Here is a 13134-nt window from a genome sequence, read left to right on the forward strand (position 1 = left end):
CTGAAAACTGACAGGTCAGAGGTTCGAATCTGGGGAGAGCGTGGATGAGCTCCCTCTGTCAGCTCCAGCTCCCCATGTGGGGACATAAGAGAAGCCTCCCACAAGGATGGTAAAACATCAAAACATCCAGGCATCCCTTGGGCAACATCCTTGCAGATGGCCAATTCTCTCACACATCAGAAGCAACTTGCAGTTTCTCAAGTCAATCTTGAGACAAAAAAAATACCAAATCAGTTTTTGGTCAGCTTTAGATTCAATTTGGTTATTTGGGGTGCTGATTCAGAAAACTGCTTTGGAGAGACCACATCAGCTCTAGTTTCTTATATAGAACATATGCCATGCAGTAGTCACCATCTGCTCACCCACAGAAACCATGTTTAGTAAGCCTTGGCACTATAAGAGAGATTCACAAGACCAGTCGCTCTTGTTGCAATGGTGTAGTAATGGTGATCATATTTTAGTTCTGGTGGACCACTTGTGATCCACAGACCACAGGTTGGGAACCTCTGGTTTATATTAATCCAGTATAAAATTGAAACTTGCCTTGTGTTGTGGCTTAAGTGTTGGACTAGGATTCAAATTATTGCTTGGCCAAGAAAACCTACTGGTGACCTTAAGCAAGCCACACTTTCTGAGCCTCTGAGTAAAGGTACCACCCCCCCCCCTGCCCTTTTTAACAAATTGTGCATGAAAACTCTGTGGTAGGTTTGCCTTAAGTTCACCATAAATCAGAAATGACTTGAGGGAACACATCAATATAAAATCAGATCTGGGACTTTTCAATCAGACTAGATAAAAACATAGAAACCTAGAGTAGGAAGACACCTCATGGGCCATCCACTCCAACCTCCTGCCAAAAAGCAGGAAGAGTGCATTCAAAGCACTCCTGACATATGGCGATCCAGCCTCTATATAAAAGCCTCCAAAGAAGGAGCCTCCACCACACTCTGGGGCAGAGAGTTCCACTGCTGAACAGCTCTCACAGTTAGGAACTTCTTCCTAATGTTCATGTGGAATCTCCTTTCCTAAACCCTACATTTATTTTATTGGTAGTGTGTCTAGCTTGAGTCTCTCACCAAAAGAAGAGCACCATGTATGTAAAACAAAGAAAACAAATAAATGATGTTCAACATCACTTTTCCAATGTAGAACATCTGGTCACATCTGGTTGTGTTTTCCCCATTTAGGCCCATTTAGTGAAGTCCATATAGTCCCCAAAAGGTCCTAAGGCAGAAACTTGCCCACTAAATCACTGCTCGCCTCTGCAATAAAGGGTGTCTATGTTTTCTTCAACAAATGCAGGCCAAAGTCCAGCTGTGAAAGAGACTCATGCTGAGTACTTCCTTCCAAAGATTCAGGATGGAGCCCTTCATTTATCAAAATGGGGCTCCTTCCCTAACAAATCATCTCATCTCAATGATGGATGGAGCCCTGACAGCCACCCACTTCCACCCGCGACTCTTTTACGAACACCTTGCCACTTTCCTCGCCTTTAACCATTTCTCCACAGACATATTTCACACCACGCTTTCCCTGGTTGGTGGGAGTATGATGTACTTCTGAGCCCGGCACAAAACAATGAGTCGGAATGGGATCTTGAATGGTTTTAATCTCTGTTTACTTCATAAAAAGAGTCCTGGGTGCTATCCATTACTTGCCGACAGAATGGCTTGAGCAGGCTGTAAAAAGAAAAAATGTAGTGTGTGTTAAAGATTTCCATGCTGCGGCTTTGCTCACGGAAGAAAGATTTACAAATAACCGAATTGAGACCGGGGACATTAACTAGACAGAGAGCCTGGGGGCAATGACACATCTAGGGCTGGCAAATAATGGGGACCATAGCTCAGAGCTCTGCCGGAGTGGAATTCTGCATAAACAAGGGCATATTTGTAGTCCTTTGGGGTTGGTTCATAAAGCCATTACATAGTCCCAGAATCTCCCAAATATATACATGTGCTTCCCTGAACCACAGACTTATAGTCCAAAAGGACCTCAAGGGCCATCTATTCCAACCCCAGCCATACAGAAATAGAAATTCCTGACAGGCAGTCATCTAATCTCTATTTTAACTCAAGTGAAATAGTGTCTACCTCCTCCAGGGAAAGCTGTTCCAGTGTGAAGGAAGTATCAGGACATTCTTCCTACTCTCTAGTCCAGGCATGGATAAGCCCAGGCTTGGGGCCAAATGCAGCCCCTTGGGCTCTTTTCTCAGACCCTCCTCTCTCACGCCATCCTATCCTATCCTTCCTTCCTTCCTTCCTTCCTTCCTTCCTTCCTTCCTTCCTTCCTTCCTTCCTCTTTCCCTCCCTTTTTCTCCTTCCCTTCCACCCTTTTATACTTACTTCCTTCCTCTCTTTCATCCTCCCTTCCCTCCCTCCCTCCCTTGCCTCCCTTTTTCTCCCTCCCTTCTTCCTTCCCTTCCACCCTTTCATCCTTCCTTCCTTCCCTCTCTCCCCCTTTTTCCTTTCTTCCTTCTCTTCTGTCTTTCCTTCCTTCCCTCTTTCCCTCCTCCTTCCCTCTCTCCCTCCCTCCATTTCCTTCCACTCTTTTGTCCTTCCTTTCATCCATCTTTCCTTCTCTTTCGTCTTTCTTTCCTTCCCCCTTTCTTCCTTCATCCCCTCACTCCCTCTTTCTCCTTCCATCTTTCTATTCCACCCTTTTATCCTTCCTTCCTCTCTTTCCTTCCTCCTTCCCTCTCTCCCTCCCTTACCTCCCTCTTTCTCCCTCCCTCCTTCCACCCTTTCATCCTTCCTTCCCTCTCTCCCTCTTTTTCCTTTTTCCTTCTCTTTTGTCTTTCCTTCCTTCCCTCTTTCCTCCCTCCTTCCCTCTCCCTCTTTCTCCCTCCCTCCATTTCCTTCCACTCTTTCATCCTTCCTTCCTTCTTTCCTTCCACCCTTTCATCCATCCTTCCTTCTCTTTTGTCTTTCCTTCCTTCCCTCTTTCCTCCTTCATTCCCTCACTCCCTCTTTCTCCATCCATCCTTCTATTCCACCCTTTTATCCTTCCTTCCTTCCTTCTTTCTTTCCTTCTTCCTTCCCTTCCTTCCATTGCCAGGCAGCCAATCCTCCTAGCTGGGAGTGCTAGCATTTGGCCCAAGTCAGAAAGTTTGCCCATGCCTGCTCTAGTCAGATGCTCTTTCCACCTGAGCATTAGGAAGACTTGCTTAAGGGCTGTTCAACCGTGGAACTCACTGCCTCAGAGTGTGGTGGAGGCTCCTTCTTTGAAGGTTTTTAACAGAGACTGAATGGCAATCTGTCAGGAGTGCTTTGATTGTGCGTTTCCTGCATGGCAGAATGAGTTTGGACTGGATGGACTGTGTGGTCTCTTCCAATTCCATGAGTCTATAATTCTATGATTTCTGGTTATTTCTAGATTTATTTTATTATTTACTTAGAGCATTTATACCCCCACGCTCCAGCCAAAATGCCTCCCTGAGCTGCTTACAAATTGTTAATTTGACAGTTCCTTGCCCTCAGGCTTACAAACTAAATAAGACATGAAGCATACGGAGAAAGGAATGGCAATGAAGCAGGGGATTAAGCCCAGACGATGTGGGCTGCTCTTTGCTCCTTCTCTTCCATGCCCAATCTGGCTTTGAAGATGGCAAAGGGAGGCAAAGAGGTCTCCTTTGCCCCCGAAAACCTATTGGGTTGCTCTCTTTGCCCACTCTGTCTCCCTGTAATTTATACTGGTGGTAAACCTCCATGCCAGGATGCTTCTATACTGTAGAATTAATGCACTTCGACACCACTTTAACTGCCATGGAATCCTGGGAGTTGTTTGCAAAGATAATAGCACTCATTAGCAGAGGAGGCAAAAGAGCTTGTAGGGTTACAATTCCCATGACGCCATGACATTGAGCCATGGCAATTAAAGTGGTGTCAAACTGCATTAATTCTACAGTTTAGATGCTCCCCCAGTGGGATCCTGGGCATTATAATTAAAGGATAATGCTGCCCAACTTTACGTTCATGCGGTCTCCAATCAAATCACTCCAGAAGGAATTGCTTGTACCTCCGTATGTTTAGGAATGCCCACTTTTCTCTATGTCAGCATTTCTCAACCTGGGAGTCGGGACCCCTGGGGAGGTCATGAGAGAGTGTCAGAGGGGTTGCCAAAGACCATCAGAAAACACAGTATTTTTTGTTGGTCATTGTGGTTCTATGTGGAAAGTTTGGCCCAATTCTAACGTTGGTGCGACTCTTTGATTGTAGAACTATAAATCACAGCAACTACAACTCCCAAATATCAAGGTCTATTTTCCCCAAACTGAACCAGTGTTCACATTTGGACACCTTGAGTATTCATGCCAAGTTTGGTCCACATCCATCATTGCTTGAGTCCACAGAGCTCTCTGGATGTAGGTGAACTACATCTCCAGCTCATCCCCTGTTTGGATATCAGCCAGCATGCCAATGAATTAAATCAAGAAATAGTTTTCTAAGATCTACAGAGACACTTGCTGGAACACCTCAGCAAGCAAAAGTCCAAAAGTGGCAGGCTCAAACCCAAAACCTCAATCAACGGCTGATACCAAATGAGAGACTCCCCCTGGGCACACAGAAAACTGGGTGACTTGGAAGGCACTGAACAGACTGCGCTCTGCAGAGACAACCTCAAGAAATGGGGCTATAAAGTGGAATCCACAACATGCGAGTGTGGAGAAGAGCAAACTAAAGACCACCTGCTGCAATGTAACCTGAGCCCTGCCACATGCACAATGGAGGACCTTCTTGCAGCAACATCAAAAGCACTCCAAGTGGCCAGCTACTGGTCAAAGGACATTTAATCAACTACCAAGCTTGTTAACTTTATTTATTTATTTATTTATTTATTTGCAGCTTTTATATTCCGCCGTTCTCACCCCACAGGGGACTCAGGGCGGATTACAGTGTACACATATATGGCAAACATTCAATGCCAAATTTTGACATACAAACATATACAGACATACACAGAAGCTATTTAACTTTTTTTCTGGCCGCCAGGGGAGCTGTCGCTTTCATTGTCCATCTACAACGCTGATGAAGCACTTCCGCATTCCCCGCATGCTTCCCCGCTGGAATGCTTTGCTGGAGTCTTCTTTATGGCCTCATAAATCAGTTAATTTAGCCTCCCCACACTTTTAAGGTGATACCTAATTTTCCTACTTGACAGATGCAACTGTCTTTCGGGTTGCAAGGGTCGACAACAGGCTACACACAACTGGTTGGAAACCCACTCCAATCCGGGCTGGCTTCGAACTCATGACCTTTTGGTCAGAGTGATCTTAATGCAGCTGACACTCAGCCAGCTGCGCCACAATCCCGGTGCTCTGTACTTTGTGTTCTGTTTGTTTGTTTGTTTGTTAAAAAAATACAATGCAACTGTTTGGTCTCCTCCTGACACGATAAACTCCAAAACTCAAGGTCAATGCTCACCAAACCCTTCCAGTGTTTTCTGTTGGTCATGGGAGTCCTATGCTCCAAGTTGGGTTCAATTCCATTGCTGGTGGAGTTCAGAATGCTCTTTGATTGCAGATTGACTATAAATTCCAGGAACTACAAATCCCAAATGACAAAATCGGAAGTTTGGCTGTATTGGGTATTTGTGCCAAATTTGGTCCAGTGAATGAAAATACATCTTGCATATCAGATATTTACATTACGATCCACAACAGTAGCAAGATTACAGTTATGAAGTAGCAGTGAAGATAGTGTTATGGTTGGGGGTCACCACAACATGAGGAACTGTATTAAGGGGTGGAGTCATTAGGAAGGTTGAGAATCACTGCTCTGTGTCTTCTCCCTGGTTCTACCCAGCACTGACTGCCTTGTCTTCTCTTCTGCCAGTCAGAATGCACACCAGCCACCATCCTGTGCTCAGAGAAGGGAGTGAAGAATCCGTGTTTTCCCCCTCCTTCTCCTCCTCCTCCTGACATCCACGCTCCTCATTGTGACTTTTTAATCCTCTTTGTCTAATCCAAACAGCTTCATCTCCTTCTCTTTGTCTATTCCCTTGGCATGCTGCCAGCCCTTTCCTGCTGCTGATCCCTTTCCTGCTACTGTTGTTATCAGGGACCAAAGTGCCCCAACATCCAAGCAGTCTTCTCCATGTGGATGAGAACCTTTGCAGCTTATCTATCATTGTCTCTTCCATGCACAGACTCAAAGAGAGAGACACAAGTTTCCTTTATATATCTAAGCAAAAGAGAAAACACCAAAAACAATGCCATCTGTATTCTCCATGTGTAGGCTTTGGAGAAAGTCATGAATGGCGGAGAGGAAGGTGTTAACATATCCTCCAACTGGCACCAATGTGGCCATCAGATAGCAAAAGTCATGAATGACAAAGGATAGGAAAGTTAGGAAGGTTCGCAGAACAGGCAAGTTAGGAAACAAGCAGGTTCACAGCTTGGGAGTTCTCTTGGACTCATCAGTGAACCTGGAACCCCAGGACTCAGTGGTGGCCAGGGGAGCATTTGCACAAATAAAACTTGTGTCCCAGTTGCACCCCTACCTTGGGAAGTCAGACTTGTCCACAGTAGTCCATGCTCTGGTTACATCTCAAATAGACTACTGCAAGGCGCTCTACATGGGGTTGCCTTTGAAGACTGTTCAGAAGCTCCAAATGGTCTAACAGGCGGAAGCCTGATTGCTCACCAGAGCGGCTTATAGGGAGCATACAACGTCCGCTCCACTGGCTGCCATTGCACAAAGCACAATTCAAAGTACTGGCTTTAGCCTATAAAGCCCTAAACAATTCCAGGCAAGCTGATCTTTCTGAACAGATCTCTTCCTATGAAGTTAAGATCATCTGGGGAGGCCCTGTTCTCCATCCCGTCTCATCCACAGGTGCGACTGGAGGGGACAAGAGACAGGGCCTTCTCAGTGGTGGCCCCTTGGCTGTGGAATTCCCTTCCTATGGATATTAGATCAGCCCCCTCTTTCCTGATCAAGCCTTTGAAGATCTTGTGCAATAGATAAATATGGAATTGTGTGAAATTACTATTAGAATGGCCCAGACTATGACTTTGGGTAATGCGGTTAACACTGAAGCTATTGTTTTATACGTTTTAAATATTTTATGTATTTTATTATTCTATTTTAAATGTTTATTTTAATTGTGCACTGTGTTGTTGTGTGTTTTCCGGGCTGTATGACAATGTTCCAGAAGCATTCTCTTCTGTCATTTCTATCTATGGCAGGCATTCTCAGAGATTGTGTGGTCTGTTGGAAACTAGGCAAAGGGGGTTTATATATCGGTGGAATGTCCAGGATGAGAGAAAAAAACTCTTGTCTGTTTGAGGCAAGTGTTAATGTAGCAATTGGCCACCTTGATTAGCATTTAATGGCCTAGTGGTTTTCAAGATCTGGCTGTTTCCTGCCTAGGGGAATCCCTTTTTAGGAGGTGATTAGTTGTCTCTGATTGGGTTGTTGTAGGTTGTTGTGGCAAGCATCCTCAGAGGTAGTGAGGTCTGTTGAAACTGGGAAAATGGATTTATATATCTGTGGAATGACCAGGGTGAGACAAAGAACTCTTGTCTGTTTGAGCTAGGTGAAGGACAAGAGGGATCCTCTCACTTCTGCAGGAGCCCACCGTATACCATGCAGCTGTGGACAAGTCTAGATAGGGACCACCAAATGCAGTGCCCAAACACGAATCAAGGAATGTGAAAGGCACTGCAGACTACTTCAACCCAAAAAGTCAGCCATAGCAGAGCACTTGATGAACCAACCTGGACACAGCATATTATTTGAGATCACAGAAATGCTGGACTACTCTGACAACCACCATGTCAGACTACACAGAGAAGCCATTGAAATCCACAAGCATATGGACAATTTCAACAGACAAGAGTCCTTTGTCCCACCCTGGTCATTCCACAGATACATAAACCCATTTTCCTAGTTCCAACAGACCTCACTACCTCTGAGGATGCTTGCCATAGATGCAGGCGAAACATCAGGAGAGAATGCCTCTAGAACATGGCCATATAGCCCGAAAAAACCTACAACAACGCAGTGATTCCGGCCATGAAAGCCTTCGACAAAACATTGAATGTCCCTGATTGTTTCTTGTCTGGAATTCCCCTGTTTGTGAGTGTTGTTCTTTATTTACTGTTATGATTTGAGAGTCAGGAGAGAATGTTTCTGGAACATGGCCCTACAGCCCAGAAAACACACCAAAACCCAGTCATTCCAACCATGAAAGCCTTTGATAATACATAAATTGTACATTGTTTTGAAGGCATCGAATAGCTGCCTAAGTGTAAGCCACCTTGAGTTCCCTGTGGGGTGGAGAAAGATGGTAGAAATGTAAATAATAATTTAATTAATTAATAAAGTCTGCAGCAAGGTGCTTTTACCCAAGTCTATAGGGAAGTATAAGATTTTACCTCTGAAGAGTTGGGTGATTGAGAGCTACTTTTGGCCTTTGCATTCGTTTTGCAGCAAAAGAAATGAGCTGAAGACAAAGGGAGAAAGTAGGAAATAGAGACAGAAGCTGAGAATTTTTCAAAAGCTACATCCAAAGGCATCTTAGTTACATGCAATAAGCTCCAGCATAATGAAAGCAGGAGGATAAAAACACAAAAGGGGGAGATTTAACCACATTAGTTGGACTTTTCTATAAAACTATCCAAATGTCCAAACATAACTCCCCTTGAAAATGTGAGGCTGGATGCAGAAGATGGATGGCCATCTGTCGGGGGTGCTTTGATTGCAATTTTCCTGCTTCTTGGCAGGGTGTTGGACTGGATGGCCCATGAGGTCTTTTCCAACTCTATGCTTCTATGTCATCTTTACAATAGCTTTTCAACTGTTGCAAGTGTTTTTATCATAGGTGGAGAAAACTCATATTTCCAGTAACAAAGGAGAGATCTTATTAGTAGTCAAAGGACTGCAGAAAAAAAAAATCACTTCTATTGACCATTTGTTAACTTCCAAAATAAACACCAGGTAAATATAATTCAAAAGAACGTGCATGTCTCTGATCAAGAAACTTTCTAAAACCAAATTTCCTCCCCAAATGTAGTTGCTAATCTATAGTCTCATTTCAAAACACTAGGGAAGCATTAGCAGTATTACAGCCTTTCCTTGAGTAGACATTGCAGCGACCAATATATCCAAGAAAGCAATTTCTGCAGTACAAGACAGATTTGGAGATCTATAGTCCTGTTAGTTATGGATGTTAAAACCAAAGGCGATTGAGTCAGAAATGGATATTCCAATTCTCTATGCCTCTCCCATTATTTATAGATAACAGAACTGTGTGAGTGTGTGCACATTGCACATATATGCATGTGAAGGTGTGTACATATACACATACATACACATATACATATATAAACTGTTGATTTAGATACTTGGTTGACCTCAATGTTCCCAATATTAAGGTAACCTCAGATGTACCTAAACCTACAAGACCAGAAAACAGGGGAATTCCAGACAACAAACAATCAGGGCCAGCTAAAAACCTCCCAATAAAAGAAACGAGATTCCACCTGAACATTAGGAAGAACTTTCTGACTGTGAGAGCTGTTCAGCTGTGGAACTCTCTACCCCGAAGTGTGGTGGAGGCTCCTTCTATGGAGGCTTTTAAACAGAGGCTGGATGGCCATCTTTTGGGGATGCTTTGAACATGATTTTCCTGCTATTGTCAAATGCTTTCATGGCCGGAATCACTGGGTTGTTGTAGGTTTTTTTGGGCTATATGGCCATGTTCTAGAGGCATTCTCTCCTGACGTTTCGCCTGCATCTATGGCAAGCATCCTCAGAGGTAGTGAGGTCTGAGGATGCTTGCCATAGATGCAGGCAAAATGTCAGAAGAGAATGCCTCTAGAACATGGCCATATAGCCCGAAAAAACCTACAACAACCCAGATTTTCCTGCTGCTTGGCAGAATGGGGTTGCACTATGATTCTATGATTCCCCAGACAGGAAGCAGCCAGGCTTTGAAGCTGCAAGGCCATTCAATGCTAATCTAGGTGGCCTATTGCAACAATCACACTTGCGACCCTGGATATTCCGCAGATATATAAACCTCACTTGTCTAGTGTCTAACTAACTTCACAACTTCTGAGGATGCCTGCCTTAAATGTGGGCGAAATGTCAGGAGATAATGTTTCTGGAACATTGCCAGGCAGCCTGGAAAACTCGCAGCAATCCATACATGAATTGTAGCAGATGTTTCTGTACTAGATATTGCCATTTAAACGATAGCGGTAGTTTAAAATGCTTTTGTAAAATTGAAAAGAGTAAAAAAAAAAACCTCATCAATACTAATTATCTGATTTAAGGTCACAATGCCATTGTTGGCCAATTCCTTCCAGACAAATGGTTCCTTATCAATTTTCAAATCTGAATTTCCTCATAAAGTCAATCTGGCACAAGCGCATAGATCAAATTACAATTGACAAAACAAATATCTGCTGCACAGTTCTTGTTGGAAAGAGCAACCTTCTTCAAGCCTCCACTAGTCATTTGCTTCTGTTTTGCTTACCAAAAGTGCAATGGGGCAGTGCAATGAGGCAAAATGGTGTCCTGAGATGGTTTTTAAGCAACTTTTAATGTGGATACTCCCTGGACCACAGGGAAGGCTCAGTGAAGGAAGATAGATGCTTTTGAACTATGGTGCTGGAGGAAAGTTCTGAGAGTGCCTTGGACAGCAAGAAGATCCAACTAGTCCATACTTTAGGATATAAAGCCCAACTGCTCATTGGAGGAAAGGACAGTAGAGGCCAAGATGAAGTACTTTGACCACATCATGAGAAGAAAGGAAAGCTTAGAGAAGACAACTATGCTGGGGGAAATGGAAGGAAAAAGGAAGAGGGGGCGACCAAGGGCAAAATGGATGGATGGCATCCTTGAAGTGACTGGATTGACCTTGAAGAAGCTGGGGGTGGTGACGGCTGACAGGGAACTCTGGCGTGGGCTGGTCCATGAGGTCACGAAGAGTCGGAAATGACTGAACGAATGAACAAAAACAATGTGGATGTAAGTGATTTTATTGTTTGTATATATTTATGGTTTTATGTCCCAGCACTGAATGTTTGCCATATATATGTTGTGCTCTGCCCTGAGTCCCCTGCGGGGTGAGAAGGGCGGAATATAAATGTTTTAAATAAATAAACAAACAAACCAGATATGTTACTTTTAATGAAAACTAGCTTATTTTCCTCTCGAGAGAGCATGATTTAAAACCAAATATATTTTATGAAAGAGTAGATGTTTTTGGACCACTGAAATTACACTTCTGAAGATCTGCTATATATTTTGTGCATTGGCATAATCTTTGTTCCTAATGGTTCAAAGAGATAGCAAAGTTTATCAGTCTAACAAGCTGAGAAACCTAATTTGCTTTGCCTGAATACTAGTGGATATATACCACTAAAGACAAGATTCACACAAACGGATTTTTAGCTCTTCTCATGAAGATCATATTTTACAAAAAGGTTATGGCTATTCCAAATGGTAGTGAATGCCAATTAATCTCCAAAAGATCAAGCTTCCAAAAGGCTTTGAAGATTCTGGTTTACCAAAAGGTTCTGATCTCAAAGGACATCCTTTCCTCAAAAGGTTATGCCTTTCCAAAAGTTATAACTGCTGGAATTGTTGGCAAAATACTGCCTTTTTTAATTAAATGATTATTGTCTATAACACAGAGTAACATATACACCAAAAGTTAGAAGATCTGGATGGCCAAACCTCAGGAATTTGCAACGTGTTTGTTGACATTCTAGGACAGTGTTTCTCAACCTTCCTAATGTCGCGACCCCTTAATACAGTTCCTCATGTTGTGGTGACCCCATAAAATTATTTTTCTCGCTGCTTCATAACTGTAACTTTGCTACTCTTATGAATCGTAATGTAAATATCTGATATGTAGGATGTATTTTCATTCACTCAACCAAATTTGGCACAAATAGCCATTACACCCACATTTGAATACATTGGGGATGGAGGGGATTGATTTTTCTAATTTGGGAGTTGTAGTTACTGGGATTTATAGTTCACCTACAATCAAAGAGCATTCTGAACTCCACCAACAATGGAATTGAATCAAACTTGGTACACAGAACTCCCATGACCAACAAAAAATACTGGAAGGGTTCGGTGGGCATTGACCTTGAATTTGGAGTTGTAGTTCACCTGTCTCCAGAGTGAACTGTGGACTCAAACAATTATGAATCTGGACCAAACTTGGCATGAATATTCAATATGTCCAAATGTGAACACTGGTGGAGTCTGGGGAAAATAGACCTTGACATTTGGGAGCTTTAGTTGCTGGGATTTATAGTTCACCTACAATCAAAGAGCATTCTGAACCTCACCAACGATAGAATTGGGTCAAACCTCCCACACAGAACCTTCATGTTTTGAAAGGACATGGTGGCACAAGCCTCCCTCCAGCCTTGTGCGCTCTCCCTTGTCCGCACATGCGCACCATGCTGTCATGCGTCAAGCATGCCTGCTCGCCCCTCTTCACTTGGAGTCTCACCAACTGCCGACCCCTTAGCTGAGAGGCCAGCTGAAAGGCTGGGCAATCACAGCGGAGAAGGGTTTTTGGTGAGAAGATTCACCATCTGTTTCCAAAAAGGAATAGAAGGACAGGCAGAGAGAGATCGTCAGCCTTCTCTGCCAAATGGGTTCCTAAGACCATCTGAAATATATGTTTTGTCGAAGGCTTTCATGGCTAGAATCACTGGGTTGTTTTAGGTTTTTCGGGCTACATGGCCATGTTCTAGAAGCATTCCCTCCTGACGTTTTTCCAATTTTCCTAGTCCAACAGACCTCACAACCTCTGATATTGCTTGCCATAGATGTAGGCGAAAAGTCAGAAGAGAATGCTTCCAAAACATGGCCATATAGCCCAAAAAACCTACAACCACCCAGTGAAATATATGTTTTCTGATGGTCTTTAGCGACCACTCTGAAACCCCCTGGTGACCCCCAGGGGTTCTGATCCCCTGGTTGAAAAATGCTGTTTTAGGAGGATAGAGTCTCCCCTCCCCACCCCCCTAAAGTCCCCTAAACAATACATTGGGGTTTTGAAAATGTTTGCAAAGTGTAAGTAGATGAATTCCACGAAGAACATAAACAATTCTAGGAACAGCAGTGATTTAAATCATGTTTACCTTACAAACCCAGCTTT

This window comes from Anolis sagrei, chromosome X (genome assembly GCF_037176765.1).
Source record: "Anolis sagrei isolate rAnoSag1 chromosome X, rAnoSag1.mat, whole genome shotgun sequence".
In the NCBI taxonomy this organism is placed as follows: domain Eukaryota; kingdom Metazoa; phylum Chordata; class Lepidosauria; order Squamata; family Dactyloidae; genus Anolis; species Anolis sagrei.